The sequence below is a fragment of the Delphinus delphis genome, chromosome 6 (genome assembly GCF_949987515.2).
Source record: "Delphinus delphis chromosome 6, mDelDel1.2, whole genome shotgun sequence".
NCBI classification, from domain to species: Eukaryota; Metazoa; Chordata; class Mammalia; order Artiodactyla; family Delphinidae; genus Delphinus; species Delphinus delphis.
Genome location: NC_082688.1, coordinates 101081047 through 101098820, shown reverse-complemented (window position 1 = coordinate 101098820; position 17774 = coordinate 101081047).

Below are 17774 nucleotides of genomic sequence, written 5' to 3'. Positions count from 1 at the left end.
TACTGGGCATATACCCTGAGAAAACCATAATTCAAAAGGAGTCATGTATCACAATGTTCATTGCAGCTCTATTTACAATAGCCAGGACATGCAAGCAACCTAAGTGTCCACTGAGAGATTAATGGATAAAGAAGATGCGGCACATATATACAATGGGTATTACTCAGCCATAAAAAGAAACATAATTGTTATTTGTAGTGAGGTGGATGGACCTAGAGTCTGTCATACACAGTGAAGTAAGTCAAAGAGAAAAAGAAATACCATATGCTAACACATATATTTTGAATCTAAAACAAAAAGGTTCTGAAGAACCTAAGGGCAGCACAGGAATAAAGACGCAGACGTAGAAAGTGTACTTGAGGACACAGGGCTGTGGGAAGGGTAAGCTGGGATGAAGTGAGAGAGCGGCATGGACTTATATACACTACCAGTTGTAAAACAGATAGCTGGTGGGAAGGAGCTGCATAGCACAGGGAGATCAGCTCCGTGCTTTGTGAGCACCTAGAGGGGTGGGATAGGGTGGGTGGGAGGGAGGGAGACGCAAGAGGTAGGAGTTATGGGGATATATGTATAGCTGATTCACTCTGTTATAAAGCAGAAACTAACACACCATTGTAAAGCAATTATCCCCCAATAAAGATGTTAAAAAATAAAAATAAATAAAGAAATATAGTGAAGACTGCCTGGCATTTTAATACGTGTAAATAATTTTGTTTGAAAAATATTAACCTAAGAAGCCTTATATGCTTTTCTCATATATATTTCCCCCTCTAAACTGGCGGGTTCTAGGGCATCGTTTCTATGCCATGAACTTCAGCTCCACAGCAGATGTCTTCTAGAGGCAACCACTTGAGGGCACCAAAGGCATTGCTCTCAAACTCTGCATCTAGTTGGAGGAAGCAATGCCTTCCACCTCATTGTACGTTTAGAGGAAGTGGGTGGGGAAGCCCAAGGTCTGGGAAAATGACCATAATAATAGTACCTCGTGTTTATATAGCACCTTTCTTCAATTAGCTCAGCATGTTTTGATGTGATTATTCAGCTGGGAGCTTCCAGTTGTGGGAAATGAGGCACAAGGCAAACACGTGGCCTAGGTGGGGCAGAGGGTGAGAACTAATTCTTATTCATTTCAAATGCCCATTCATTATTTTTACTCTAAAAAACTGATGTGTGACCTTTCCGAGCCATTTCCTTAGAAACAATAAGCTGAGAAGTCAGAGTCCCAAACTCAAATATATCTAATGGAAAGACTCATAAGCTCTACTAGGAAAGAACTCATGCTCTCCACAGCCAAGGAGGGAACCAAAACAGAATTATTTTCAACTTTGTAAGTGTAGTTAAAGGTGACAAGTTGAATGTACTGATCTAAAGCACATCATGAAAACAATATAGCATAAATAATCCATTATACTTTTATTCCTCAAGTGAATGTACTCAGATTTGTATTGGAAATCATGCATCTTTTATCCATTTTCTGCCAAAAAAATGAAAAAAGGGGTAAAGAAAAAAATTCAACTTGTATTAAAAAAAGCTAACCTCTTGTCCCACATAAGAAAATATTATTACAGGGCTTCCCAGGTGGCACAGAGGTTAAGAATCTGCCTGCCAATGCACAGGACGTGGGTTCGAGCCCTGGTCTGGGAAGATCCCATTTGCCATGGAGCAACTAAGCCCACGCACTACAATTACTAAGCCTGCTCTCTAGAGCCCGCGAGCCACAACTACTGAGCCCGCGCACCACAACTACTGAAGCCCGCATGCCTAGAGCCCGTGCTCCGCAACAAGAGAAGCCACTGCAATGAAAAGCCTGCATACCGCAACGAAGAGTAGCCCCTGCTCGCCGCAACTAGAGAAAGCCTGCGAGCAGAAACAAAGACCCAACACGGCCCAAAATAAATTAAATAAATAAACAAATTTATGAAAAAAAGAGAAAATATTGCACACTTTAATGTGTTAATTAAATGCTCCAACATGGTTTAGTAAAGAAACATCATGACAGAGCATTTAATTAACAGAGACAGTTAGGTCTGGCTTAGTCATCTACTGAGAAGATTGCTATAGTGAAAGTCTCCACTGAGAGCATCTGCAATGGCTGATGTGTAATTCACAATTAGGACGCTTTCTTCCTGCAGAGTCATTTAGGGTCTCACCTGCTAATGAAAAGTCTCACATTTTCTCCAAATACCAAACACGTGCCTTTAACTTCTGAGTTACGATGTGGACGTTCACTCACCCTCATGTTTGAGGCTGACTGTCCCTTTACAGGTTTAAACCCAACAGACTCACCCTTCAGGGTCATCTTTTTTCATCAAATCCCTACTGTTTTCTTTAAATTTTAAATGATGCTTGAGTATGGCTTCCTTAATAGTTCAAATGATCTTAACACACATCTGTTATATAAAGGGTTTCTCCAAGGTATTAGGGAACTAATATGATTGCAAGTAACTGATTTTCATTTTATAAAAATATACAATTCAGAGACTCTGCAGGTCCTGAAATGGAAAGTAATTAAACGATACTTCTTTCTCTCTTACTTACCTCTTTCTCAGGTCCCCATTATACTAAATTTGAGAAATGCCAGTGATTTATTGGGTTCTATGGGAAAATATTTGTTTTTACCTTATTAATTTGGACACTTACCTCAGATGTCTACTTTTCTAAGATGGGTGCAGACTGACTTCCATAAGCTACCTATAAAAATTGTACATCATGTCGACTCTCAAAATAATATATAATACAGATTTTGGCATTGGAGGTTAGGGTTTTGAGGGTGTTAGATTCTTTGAACAGCTCAAATACACATAAATTCAAAGGTAAAAAAGGGAAAGTGATACTACCTTAGACTTGTTCTTATCACCATCCCATTCCAATTCAAAATCATTGATTCCTCAAGCTTCAAAGCTAGAAAACCAAACCACAGTAAGGTAAGGTAACTTGCTCATGCACAGACAGTGGTAGATTCAAGTCTCCAATCTCATTCTTCTCTAATAGCCCTTATTTTATTGTTTTATTAATCTTTATATTCCATTTGGATTCTTTTAACTTCCAAGTAATAAGTAGGGTGAAAAAACCAAATTTTCCTAAGATAGAGAATAAATCAATTTCATTTCATCTCATAAATATTTTTCAGGCACTACTTTGTGTAGTGTTTTGCTTGACGCAGAGATCAAGAGGTAGAGTTTGACTTTCAAGTAGTCAAAACCATTTCTTACACCTTCTAATCATTTTAGAGAAAATGAAAAAAAAAAAAAACCTTGGCATTTGTCATTTCAAATTTCCAGATTAGTAGTGTTTTCACAACCAGGAATAATCCACAGGAAGTATTAAATTTAAAATGGCATGACTTTTAAACTTCCTTTTCATGATAGTTTTCCTCCAGAGTTCTTTCATGTAAATATTCAAACAATAAATTTTACCTGAAAATGATTAAGTAAAAGATGTCATTAAGAATTTCAGAGATTTAGCTGTTATTATTCATATTTTAAGGGTAATTTTATAAGAATAACTTTGAATGTTGTCAGATTTCAAATTACTTAGTTATCTTACTCATTAGAATCATAAGTTCTACTATCACATATACCACAAATCTACTAAAACATGCAGCACATTTTTTACCAAAAACTGTTTGAGTTTTGCCATTCCAACTAATCTGTGACTTCCCTGAAGATAGGGCTTTTATCTTGATTATGTCCCATAGCACATACAAGACTGGCAATAAATGCCTGGTAAATGAATGATGAAAGACTGGGTTGATAATATGTATCTAATGTTACTATAGGGTCACTCAAGGACAGACAAAAGAGATAAAATGGAAAATGAACAAGGACAGAAATTTAAGGATCAACTACACTTAGGTCATTGCAAAAAGAGAAGAAGTTGGAGGAAAATATGATAAACAATCAGAGAGCTAGGGATTTCGTGTCATGGAAAACAAAGAGGAAATTTTAGAAGTTTGGGTTGGCAATAGTATTAGAAGTTAAAAATGATAGGAAATGTGGTAGTTATTAAAACTGTCCATAAATATTCTAGCTCTCTCTTCTTCGTGGTACATTAAAGGTTGTGTTTCCCTGACTTGTTTTGCTAATGAAATGTGACTGAAAGTGATACATATTATTTTCCATTGAAAGCTCTGTCAATGAGAACTTCCCGATGCTTCCTTTTGTTTCCTTTGCCCTGACGGAAGGTTCAGATAATAGATGCTTCATTAGCTTGGGACAAAGAATTAGGACATAGTGTATGAGCATCAGAGCCCCCTGCCAACCCACAAAGGGCATGCAGTATGGGCAAGAAATACATCTCATTTGTTTAAAGACATAGGTGGTGGGATTGTTTGTTACTGTAGCATACAGATAGCTTATCCTGACTGATACAGGGAGTAAGAAAAAATAAGAACTTATTAATTAAGACTAATTAATATAACCAGAACTTTTAGTTGTCTATTTCTAGGCAGTAAGTGGATTTAAGGACTTAATAATGAGTTATTGATTTTAAAAAATTATGAGAAAAGAGTACCAACTATCCATTTAAAATATTTAATACAAACTGAAGAGAATCATCCTTCATCATCCCTATCAAAGTTTGTTTTAAATAATCATAAGAAATAAAAATAGTGGGAGAAAAAGTGTATTGACACTAAAAACAAAAGAATAGTTCCAGCAATACACCAACACTTTGAATAATATTGAAGAAAAATATCTGACATATACCTGCTTGTGAGACAGAATTGAGGGAATTACTGAGTGACCTGCTGTTTACCACATAATAGAATAAGTCTGTTTTAGGGACACAGAACTCACTACCCAGCAGAACTATAATAACATCTTCTGGTGTAGAAAACAAGACACTGAAAGGGAAGAAGTCTCTGGGGGAATTGGCAAAAGCCTACTTTCTATCCTACTGATATTTTGGGGGAGGTAAAGACTCCCTTTTTAAAGTCATACCTTTGAGTTGCTGAGTAAAGAACAAGCTAAATGAAATGTGGGTAATATTCTACTGGCCAGTGTTGGGATTAGCAAAAGAGGGGGGTCATGGGCTAAGACATAATTAGGCTGCCACAACAGCCTTGTAAAGGGCAACTATTTAACACATAAGCAAACCTGCCTTCATGAGATACAGCCCTCTATTTTCAGCAATGGTCTTGGATATATGGCCTGGCAAGGTTAAACTCTAATAAATATAAATTTTTCCACCTCCTATAGGTTATCAGTGACTTAAACAGGGGCCTAAACATTATCCAAGAGCATCCATTTCAACTCTCTAAAATAGAAAAATATGGTCTCTTTCTATTAGAATAATAAACAGAAGCATCACTATAGAGGAGAAATCAGTAAGTGACTATATCTTATGGAACACAGCTACTGAAAGAAGCAGAAGAAAACTTTAGAATATCTTTAATTAAACTTTCAAAGAAACCTGAGCAGATATTTCATCTGTGAAATTGGAAAAAGAAAGAAACTCAAGACAGAATAGAAATTAAACAAAACTTGATTGTTAAACAAAAGAAAGTACAAATGAGGCAGTGTGCTTAAAATGAAACTTAAAAATTAGAGGACATTTTAATGTTACTTAGAAAAATCAGAGTAAGACTATTAAGACATAAAAGTGAAGAGAGAAATGGTCAGAAATGTAGATAACAGAATAGGGAGGTCAAATGTAGTCATAATAGGAATTTTTTAAAAAATGAATTGAGGAGAAGACAGTAAAGAAAAGGGAGGAAAATTGCCCTAAGATAAGAAAACTTTGATATTTAGATGCAGAGGGCTCCTAAATAAAAACTAGATAATTTTAATGAAAAAGTACCCACTCCAACAATATATTTGTCACTAGACACAGGAAATTTTAAAAATTATTTCTAGAATAAAAATATCCTATAAATATTCAGTCAGAAAATGATATGAACATATACACAGGAAAATGAGAAATAATATTAATCCCTGGTTTATGAAAGAAGAAATATAAATAGCCAATAAACATATGGAGAGACAAAGATTTAAACAAGAGTGACAGTTTTCTTACTTATCACACTGAAGTAAATTAAAATAGTATAAAGCTTGGTGTTATCAAAAGTATTGGATGTGCACTCTAGTACATTTTTGAGGGTATAAATTAAGATGAACTTTTTATATGACAATTAACATGTAGCTAATGCTTACATTCTACTTCCTAGCATTAATTCGAAGGAAAAAAATCACTTATATGTGCAAATATCTAGCCATAAGAATAGTCATCAAAAATATAACAAGGGCATACCATCAGAAACAAATAAGTATCTAAAATTTGGTCTTGGAGTAAAGACAATACAATCATGAGTAAGACACCGTAGATGTACACGCTTAAATGAAAAGTATTCACAAAATTAAAAGAAAACAAGTCTTAAAAATATATCAATAGTATATTTAAGTTTATGTTTAGGTGTTAAGTTTATTGTTATGTGAACAATATGTTCACATTTGTGTTTTCGATAAGCTCCCTTAGCCAAACAACCCTCCTTATCATGGGGACCAGGCACAGACCTCCTTATCCCTAAGTAGCAGGCTTCAGTTCCCTGCCAGCCCACAGAACTATTCAAACAAACAAGTCACGTCCTCTTATGGGTACCAGGATTCCCCTCACGCCCTTGTTACGGCAGCCTCTGGTTCACTATTTTCGGAATGCAAACCCCACGTGACCATGCGTCACAAGTGGTGTCCTCCTCTGGTCTGTGAGTACATGTGACTAATAAACTGTTGTCAAATGAACCTGTACAGCGTCAGGTTTCATGTGTTTGGCCATCCCCATAACCCTACAGTGGGGATCCCTCTGTCACCAAAATGGTGAGGAGGAGGCAAGAAAAACAAACAAACAAAAAAGAAATGAAGGCTCAAGTGAAACAGAGGCTTGATGGAGCAATGTCCTAGAGCAGGGATAAGCTGAGGGACTCCAACGGGTAGATAAATGAGTTAATTTTGCCAAGAAAGAGAGCTTCATCCTATTAAATAGAAGAAAGGGAGAATAGAACGGGTGGTGATCTAGCTGTGCCCTTGCAGGATAGTTAGTAAAGTAGGAAGCAGTGACATCTGCTGATATCAAGAGGCAGTAATAAGGTTTGGGGCTTAAGAAGTTGATCCCTTAGGATATTTGGGCTCACAAGTAGCATAACTGCCAACTAAGAGTAATTGACAGGCAACTGACTATCTCATATATTAGAAACCTAGAAACAGGCAATTCCAGGATGACTTGAGGAGCTCAATAAATGTTAGGATACAGGTATGTCATTTTCAAAATCTTCTCCATCTTCTTCTGAAAGTGGTAAGATGGGTATTGCATCAAGATTTCACATGACCTCTCCAAAGAAGGGAGAAAAAAGATAGAAAAGAAACACATTTTCTCCTGAATATAGATAGATATTACATATGGCTATTTTATATATAAATACACACACACACACACACACACACACACACATACACACACACATCTAATGTTTTACAGAAGCCACTAGCAAATATCCCCTAATCTCATTGACCAATACTGGTCAATAAATGACCATAAATCAGCAAAGAAAATGAGATTAGCATGACTGGCTTAGAATAATCACAAGTTTTATTCTGGGGCTGAGCATTTTGCTTCCTGAATAAAAGGGGGTTTCTGTTAGCAAATAACAAAGGGGGAAATATTTCAGGTCAAGCAATTTACAGAGATTGTTCAAAGGAGTATGGAAAAGTTTTGGAATAGCAGCTGTGGATAATGCCATAAGAAATCCATAAAATGTGAATGAAAGGATTACTGAGCAGCTGTCAATACAAAAATGAAGGTGGAAAATCATGAATTTATAGGGAATATGATATCCTAGATTTGAGACTTTCTTTGGCAACACATAACAAACTAAGAATCAGAAGTAAACATGTGGAGTATGAAAGAAACAAGAATGCTAGGCTATTCATGAAAAAGATTTTGAATGTCTGACCATAAGATCCAGAACTTTAGAAGGTAATGGACCTAGCTATGAGTTACAAGAATTAAGAGAAAAAACATACAGCTTTGGGTATTTGGAGATCAGGATGAAAAAATTGGAATGAGCAGGTGGCATGAAGGAAATAAGGAGAGTTTAGTAAGAGAAATAGAATCCAAATTCACTGGCATTTGGAATCATTTTGCCTCAAAGTGCAGACATGGCAGAGAGAGTTTGAGAAAATGTGGATATAAATGCAGTGGTTGTAAAGAGGTTAAGAATATCAGAAGGGTATTTTGGAGGGCAGTGGAGAGAGTGGCAGGAATAATTTTTATATTGCCTATGTTGTTCTGCATTCCCAGTTAGATGGCATTTTTCTTTCAGGTCACAGAGTACATTTTACATTTTTTTCTTATCCTACTCTATGAAGAGGAGGGAGAAGTGGTGGCTGTTGTGCTACTGGAGATAGTCCCCTTGGATTCCAAAATTTCACACAGACTTCAAATGTGTTAGGCTTGCACAATTATCTTTTAAATATTTTTGTAAAATTGGGGAATAATTTCATATTACTAATTGAGTTGGAGGTATTCTATCTGGATACAATTCTTTCTGTTAGAGCTTCAAATTACACACTCATCTTATCTACCAGTGATGCATTTCCTCCAAATACAATCAATGGCTATCCCCAGAAAATGCAGGTGCTAGTAGATCCAAGCCACGCCACCGAATGCCAGTTACATACCCGGTATCAGAGTCTTATTTATTTTACTTAGTTTAAAAACAGGAGGCTAGAAAAAAAAGTCAAACAATAGTCAAGAGGTTGAATAAATTGTGATATTTCTACAAAGGAATATTCTATAAGGCATAGCCATAAGACAATATTATTTTTTAAAATATGTATTACCATAAAAATAAAGCACAATATAATTCTAAGAATCAACACTTTTACTCATGTGAAATGTCCAAAAGTTATGTTTATAAGAATGCAGGTGATTTTCAAAATGATTTTTGATTTTATCATTTTTCCAAAGTAAATATTGTGTTATTTAAGTAATAATTCTTATGTAGCAAGTATCAAATAACAACACACCCAAGGCGAACTTTGTCCTTTAAAAAATATAGAAGAGGATGGACCTGGAGGGAAAGAATCAGAATTGTTGAGAGTACCAGAAGGCTTTTCTTGGGCGATGGGAAAGATTTCCATCCCCATTCCAGATTCCCCTTTCCCTTCCCTTCTCCCTCTTCCTGCCAGGTAAGTAGAGAGATTAGCCTCTGAGTCACAATTCTTATGGCTTTATTTCCTGTTTGGGACTCAGACCAGAAGACTTGAGCACAGTCTGATTCACTCACTGTTTTAAATAAATATTACCCAAGGCTTTTCCAAGTCCCTCAGGCAATTTCCCTTCACCCTTTCAGAATGTCTGTGCTTGATCGTCCTTGATGCCTCCTAGACTGCCTAATTAAAAACACTCCACACTTGGTCAAGAAGACTTTGAGCTCTCTCAAGACTCTCCATATTCAAACATGGCTCAGTATACATCACAGTTGTGAGGGTCCTTTGGCTTTAGTTGGGGTTCTATGGAAAGTAGGGGAGGAAGCTGAAGGGTGCTTCTGGGATAGATGACTGGACTTCCCCAGGAGAGGCATCTGTACCACGCTGACAAGTATTTTCCACTGGTACCCACAACTGGCTCTTCTAAAACAGCCGTATGAGTATGTGAATAGTTATAAAGCAAATAAGCAAAAGCCAATAATGATTACATCCCAGGATATTGCCATAGTCTGCTCCTCTTCTTATTTTTCTTGATGCTTTCTTCGCTTTTTCAAGTTTCTTCACAGGCCTTTCTTCCTTTGAAATGTTATTCTCAAGGATCATTTCTATCATATTCTCAAAGATCATTTCTATCTTTTAAACCATCTGCTTTCATATCCCATCCACTTCTTGTTCTAACTTCTACAAACAGGTGGATGAATTCTAAACTTAGGTCTCTTTCTGGATGCTTCAGTGTTCTGGCTAGATCCTTCTCGTATCCCGTTTTCTTGTTCCATGTGCCCACCCTCAGGTTCTGCATGTTTTGTTTCTGAAGGCTTGCCTCTGCATCTGCATCCCTCTTCTGAAGGCAATTCTTGGGCTACTGGAGCCACTTTGCCTGAACATGTGAAGAACTTAAGTACTTGGAATTTTGTCCTGTGGGGCAGACCATAGCTAATGATGGATGCAACAGTATAAAAGCCCAGCTCCCTTGTACTGAGCAAGTCAAGTATGACGTGTGGTTTATTCTCCAGAGTTCCTTTTGAGATCAGAGGAGGCTGGGACTTCACCTGAGACTGCACCCTTGATTGACTTCTCTTCCTCATTCAGCCTCCACTACTGCTGGAAGCACTTTAATAAACCACTTGCCCATGAATTTTTCTCCCAGAATCTCCTGAGGAAACTGACCTAAGATGCTGCTGGACTTGTAATTTATTTATAAAACTGTCTATTAAACATGGTCACCTGGATTATCCCCATGCACCTTAAACTCAATTTGTTGATAACTGATTTTATCCTTTTCCTCCTAATCCTGCCCCCCCCCTTCCATATTCCCTAATGTATAAATGCACCAGTTATCTGAGACAGAAGCACTGGAGTTATTCTAGGTATTTCTCTCACCATCAACCCCCACTTTCACTTAATCACAATTTCTACCTATTTTAATTCATTAGCATTTCTTGAATATGTCCTCTTGTTTCCATTGCCACTGCCTTTATATGTTTCTAGCCTCCATTTAAAAAAAAAATTCTCAACCCTCACTTACCACTTAATCTTACCAAGGCAGGGCCCCAGAGACAATCAATTACCCTTTTACCAGAACCCTCAATTCCTTTTTATTCCTTTCCTTCTGCCACATCCACAAACTTACTACTTTAAATCAGTTCCAGAATGTTTTATCTCCTCTTTTGTAGAGATGAAAACTGCTAGAAAATTATCAGTCAACAGTCTTTAGTGTTCTTATACTTTAGAACACCGCAACATTTTAAAATTATTTTCTTGTATAATTAAGTTTACTAATTCATCATTCGTCTTATGTAGCTCTATTAAATTTATTTCTATATAGTATTTTAAGGGTCTTTTAAAATTGCAATTGGGAAATAAACATTTCTTTCATTATATTTTTAGATTTTACCTTTGCCTTCTGGGCTACAATAAGCAGTTAAATTTTATGTTTCTCTAGTATCCAGTTACCTTAATAAACTTTTATTAGTTGTGATAACTTTTAGTTATCAAGAGTGCTTGAAAAGAATGTGTAATGGATTTAGTTTTCTATATTCTCTATTAAGTCAAGAATGTTTGAATAGGGCTTCCCTGGTCGCTCAGTGGTTAAGAATCCGCCTGCCAATGCAGGGGACACAGGTTTGAGCCCTGGTCCGGGAAGATCCCACATGCCGTGGAGCAGCTCACCGCAACTACAGAAAGCCCGCGGGCAGCAACCAACACCCAACGCAGCCAAAAATAAATAAATTAAATAAATTAATTAAAAAAAAGAATCTTTGAATAGAGGCAATTTCATAAGTTACATATATATCTATATGTATCTACATATATCCATATCTATCTATGTATCATGGTTTATCTATCATGTTTTCATTGTCTGGTTTAACTTTTATATATGGTTAACCAAGATATTCTCTTCTTAATCAATTAATCACCTAGTGACATACTCTAAATTCTGTCATTACAATGATGTATTTATATTTTTCTTCTTGTAATTCTATCAAGTTTTGCCTTATATGGTGTGAAGCTTTATACAGATTGAAGCATACACATTTGTATCCTCTTCATAAGTTCTTCTTTCTATGGTTATGCAGCAACCATTTTATCTCTATATTTCTGCCTTAAAATATTTTTTCTGATAGTACTGTAACTTCACTAGCTTTTATTTGGTGATCTGTCTATTGTAACTTTTATCTTTCTACTTTCAACCTCTCAGTGCACTTTCGTTTTAGATATGTTTTCATGTAACTGAAATTCTTTATTTTTTTCCTTTTTAAATTTTTAAAAAATTTATTTATTTTATTATTTTTCGCTGCTTTGGGTCTTGGTTGCTGCCTGAGGGGCTTTCTGTAGTTGCGGTGAGCAAGGGCTACACTTCGTTGCGGTGCATGGGCTTCTCATTGCGATGGCTTCTCTTGTTGCAGAGCACAGGCTCTATTCGTGTGGGCTTCAGTAGTTGTGGCTCATGGGCTCAGTAGTTGTGGCTCGTGGGCTCTAGAGCGCAGGCTCAATAGTTGCGGCACATGGACTTAGTTGCTCTGTGGCATGTGGGATTTTCCTGGACCAGGGCTCGAACCCGTGTCCCCTGCATTGGCAGGCGGATTCTTAACCACTGAACCACCAGGGTAGTCCCCTTTTTTCCTTTTTATTAAATTGCATACGTTTTTAGCTGATAAGCTTTGTCTTATTGCTGATACATTTAAAGTTATGTTTACTATCTTTTTCTGTGTTTCTGTTTACCATGTTGCTGCTACAGATTTCTTTGTTTTATTTTTTCTTTTATTCACTAAGTTTGACATTTATACATTATATTTCTGTTGTTGGTTGATTACCTCAAATTTGTAGCACATGTATTTCCTCAACAATGTATAAAGTAAATCATAATTTTCACTCTCTCCCAAAATATTCAAGAGCCTTAGAACACTTAAATTTCAATTATCCTCCTTTCAACTTACATCATATCATTCATTGGCCAATATGTTAGTTGCACCTGTATATGCCCTCCATTAAATTAGTCTTCATTATTATTATTTTATACCATTAATGTTGGTTCATACTTTCCCTCATGTGTACCAATTTATTTATTTACCATTCTGTCTTGCATATCCTATCTTCCTTAGGTTTTTATTGTTTTTCTTCAGGAAGTACATTCTTTGAGACTCCTTCAGTATGAGTATGTTAATGGTAAACATGTTCTTTGTAGAAAAGAACTTTTTCTTTTCATCTACTTTTCATCTCCAGTTATTTACAGAATCTCTTTTTCCTTTGGTGTCTTGAGGTTCCCTGTGATGTGTTTAGCTCAATCTAATTTATTTATCCTTCACTAGATTCCTTAGGCTTCCTGAATCTGAGCTTCTAAGCCGTTATGTCTTCTTTTATTTCTGAGAAAATTCCACCCATTCCTTCTTTAATACTGCATTCTCTTTATTCTGTCCTTCCAGTACTCCAGTTGGCAGCACTACTTGAACACTTGGGCAAGGGAGGTTCTTGGATTCTGTATTTTAAAATGTCCTGCATATGACAACACACACAGAATATTTTTAAACTATTGTCACTTGGAAGTGAGCACTGTGTTAGTACACTGCAACCTAAAACTAAATATCTGGTCTTACAAGTAACATCATTCAGATGCCTAGAAACGTTCTCTTGAATTCTTGGGAAAAAAACAATTACTGTGAAATGCCATGAATATTTGAGGGTTGTGTGACAGCCATGGTCAAGGATGACAATGCTTCATAGTGAAGAGGATCTGAGCAATAGAAGAGTTAGTAAGAGAGAAGACTACATAACTTGCCAAATCCTTCTTTTTCCAAGAGAATGAGTGTAAAACATTCTTCCATAACATAATGCATTTCCACGTGGTGCCTTGAATCCATTCTCTTGCTTCTCTTTTAATTTTTAAAATTTTACTCCAATTTATGGAATTATTAGTTCTGCCAGTTTTATTGTGGAGTCCTTAGGCTTGTATACAACCTGTTATATACATTATCTGCAAACAGGATAATTTTACTTTTTCTTTTCTGATTTAAATGCCTTTTATTTATTTATCTTGCCTAGTTGCTCTTAGGACTTCTAATACTATATTAATAGAAGTGATGAGAGTGGGCATCCTTGTGTTGTTCCTATCTTAAATGAAAAGCTTTCAGCTTTTAACTGTTGTGTATAATGTATTTTGTTGAGAATTTTTGCATCTACTTTCATTAGGGATATTGGTCTATAGGTTTTCTTCTTATGCAGTGTCTTTGTCTGGCTTTGGTATCAAGATAATGCTTGGCCTCATAAAATGAGGTTGGAAGTGTCCCTTACTTTTCAATTCTTTGGAAGAGTTTGAGAAGGATTGGTGGTAATTCTTTTTTAAATGATTGGTAAAATTTACCAGTGAAGCCATCTGATCCTGGGCCTTTCTTTGTTGGGAGGATGTTGATTACTGACTCAATCTCCTTATTCACTTTTGTCTGTTTAGAGTTTTCATTTCTTCATGACAGTCTCGATAGGTTGTATGTTTCTAGGAATTTATCCATTTCTTCTAGCTTATTAAATTTGTTGATGTATAATTTTTCATATGTTGCATTTTAGCCTCTTATTTTGTCCTTTATTTCTATGACATTAGTTATAATGTCTCTTATTTCATTTATAATTTTATTTACTTGAGTGTTCTCTTTTTCTTCATCTAGCTAAATGTCAATTTTGTTTTGTTTTTTTTAAAGGTCTTAGTTGTGTTGATTTTTTCCTATTTTTTCTGATCTCTATTTTGTTGTTATCTGCTCTACTGTGTTATTTCCTTCCTTCTGCTAACTTTGGGCTTAGTTTGTTTTTCTTATTTGAGGTGTAAAATTGGGTTGTTTATTTGAGATCTCTCTTTTCTTAATGTAGCATTTATCACTAGAAACTTCCCTCTTAGAACTGCTTTTGCTGCATCTCATAAGTTTTGGGATGTTGTGCTTTCATTTTCATTTGTCTTAAGATATTTTTAAAATTTCTCCTTTAATTACTTCTTTGACCTATTGATTGCTTAGGGGTGTGTTGTTTAATTTCCACATACTTGTGAATTTCCCAATTTTCCTTCTGTTTTTGATTTCTAACTTCATACCAATATGGTTGGGAAAGATAGTTGGTATGATTTCAGTTTTCCTTAATTTTTTAAGACTTGTTTTATGGCCTAATATATGATTTCTCCTGGAGGACATTCTTTGTGCACTTGAGATGTCTGTGTATTCTACTGCTGTAGGATGAAATGATCTGTACATGTCTGTTAGGTCCATTTGGTCTTTAGTATTGGTCAAATTCCCTTTTCTTATTGATTTACTGTTGGCATGTTCTATTCATTGTTAAAATGAGGTTTTGAATTTTCCTATTATTATTTTGTTGTTGTCTATTTTCCCCCCAGTACTATCAATATTCATTTTATATATTTAGGAGCTCTCATATTGAGTGCATATGTATTTATATGTAATTGTTATATCTTCCTGATGAATTGATCCTTTATCATTATATGATGCCTTTCTATGTCAGTTGTGACCGTTTTAGGCTTAAAGTCTATTCTGTCTAAATATAACTACCCTTGCCCTCTTTTGGGTATCTTTTTCTGTGGTTTCACTTTCAGCCCATGTGTATCCTTAAGTCTAAAGCGAGTCTCTGGTAGACAGCATATACTTGAATCTTGAGTTTTAGTCAATTCAGCCACTCTATGCCTTTTCATTGGGGAGTTCAATTTACATTTAAAGTAACTATTGATAGGGAAAGGCTTACTACTGTCATTTTGATCATTGTTTTCTGTCCATCTTCTTGTTCGTTTCTGCTTTCCTTTCTTGCTATCTGTGTGTTTTGTTGACTTTTTAAGAGTAATATTCTTTGAATATCTTTTTCTTTTTGTTTTGTGTATCTTCTACAGGTATTTTGCTTGTGGTTAACATGATGCTTACATAAAACAGCTTATAGTTACACAGTCCTTTTAAAGCTGATAACAAAGTGACTTCCATCACATACAAAAAGTCTACACTTTTACTTCTCTCACATCCATCTTCTGGATGTCACAATTTATGTGTTTTATATTGGATATTCATTAACAAACTTTTGTAATAGTAGTTATACTTAATACTTTTGTCTTTTAACTTTTTTCTGTTCTTTTTCAAATTCTTTTAACTTTTATACTAAAATTAAATTGTTTTACACAACAACATTACAATACCATAGTATTCTGTATTTGTCTGTATAGTTAACAGTGAGTTTTATTCTTTCATATGCTTTTGTGTTTCTGCTTAATGTCCTTTTGTTTCAACTTGAAGAACTCCCTTTAGCATGTCTCCCTTTGCCATTTCTTATATGGCAGGTCTAGTGAAGATTTAACTCCCTTATCTTTTGTCTTGAAAAGTATTTCTCCTTCATTTTTTGATGGACAGTTTTGCAGGATACAGTATTCTTGGCTGGCAATTTTTTTTCTCTCTCCACTTTGAATACAGCATCTCACTCTCTCCTGCAGGGTTTGTGCTGAGCAATCGGCTGATAGTCATGGGGGCTCCCATATATGTGACGAGTTGCTTTTCCCTTGCTGCTTTCAGAATTTTCTCTTTGTCTATGACTTTTAACAATCTGATCATAATGTGTCTTGGTGTAGATTTCTTTAGATTCATCCTCTTTGGAAGGTTTAGGCTTTATGAATGTGAATGTCTACTTCTCTCCTGAGATTTGGGACGTTTTCAGCTGAAATGCATATTGGCTCACTTAATGGTATTCCATAAGTTCTTTAGGCTCTCTACACTTTTTTTTTTTTTAAATTCTTGTTTTCTGTTCTCCTCCTCTGACTGTATAATTTGGAATTACCTGTCTTGAGTTTATCGATCCTTTCTCCTACTTGATCAAGTCTTCTATTTAAATTCTCTGTTATATTTTTAAGCTCAGTTTTTGTATTCTTCAGCTCCAAAGTTTCTGTTTGGTTCTTTTTATGGTTTCTCTTTATTTATATTCTCATTTTGTCCATGTATTGTTTTCTTGATTTAATGTAGTTTTTTTATGTTTTGTAGCTTACTGAGCTTCTTTAAAATGACTATTTTGAAATTCTTTTTCAGGCAATTCATAGATCTCTGTTACTTTAGTGTTGCTTACTGGAGACTTATTTTATTATTTTGCTTGTGGAAATTTCCCTGATTTTTCATACTTCTTGTAGCTTTGCATTCATGTTGGCACATTTGAAGAAGGAGTCATCCTTTCAGTCTTTGTGGACTGACTTTGACAGGGAGAGATCTTCACTAATCAGCCTGGCTTGAAATTCTGGGACCCTCGAAAACCTTCTCTATGAATATGCATAGTTCATTCCTCATCCTTCTTCCTGGAAGAGATGCTTCAGGGGTATGCACATTCTCCTAATCTTGAAGAGCCATGCAGGTTACCATAAATTACCCACTCCTTTTCATTAGGTTGATGCAGTGAATGGCCTGGATGTTGGGTGCAAGTTCCACTTCTCTCCTTCCTTCCTAAAGGGAAAGCTTCATGGCCTATACACCTTTTCCCAACCTTGTAGATCATGCTGGCTGCTGAGAGCCAACTGCCCATTTTTGTTCTTATCTACCCCTAGACTTTCACACTTTACTTATTCCCTCAACACTTCACTCTGGGTTAAGTGGGACCGAAGTAGATCTCCTGGGCAATGCCTCAAAAGACTAGAGACACTGAATGCATGTTTTACTCTCTCCTTCTCCCAAGGAAGACATCTCAGTCCAAGGTGATGTCTCTCAGTGCTGACCTGAGACAGCTTGGGGGAGGGTCTAACATGGAAAAAGTGAACTGCTCTTCTTACCCATTTCAATGAGTTTACTCTTGGATTTGTGCTCATCTGGGACGTTGCAGCCTCTTAACTGGATCCTGGAAATTGCATAAAGTTATTTTGATCCATACATTGATGTTAAATCAGTGTTTCTGTGACAGAACAAGGGCTGGGACTTCCTAAGATCTTGCTAATAACCCCGAGTCACTTTTATATCTAGAAGTTCTATTTGATTTCATTTAACTCTGTTATTGAGTATTTTTATATCATTTTTTTTGTTTGTTTTGGATCCTTTTTATGTGTATAATAGGGTTTTTTTAATTTTTTTT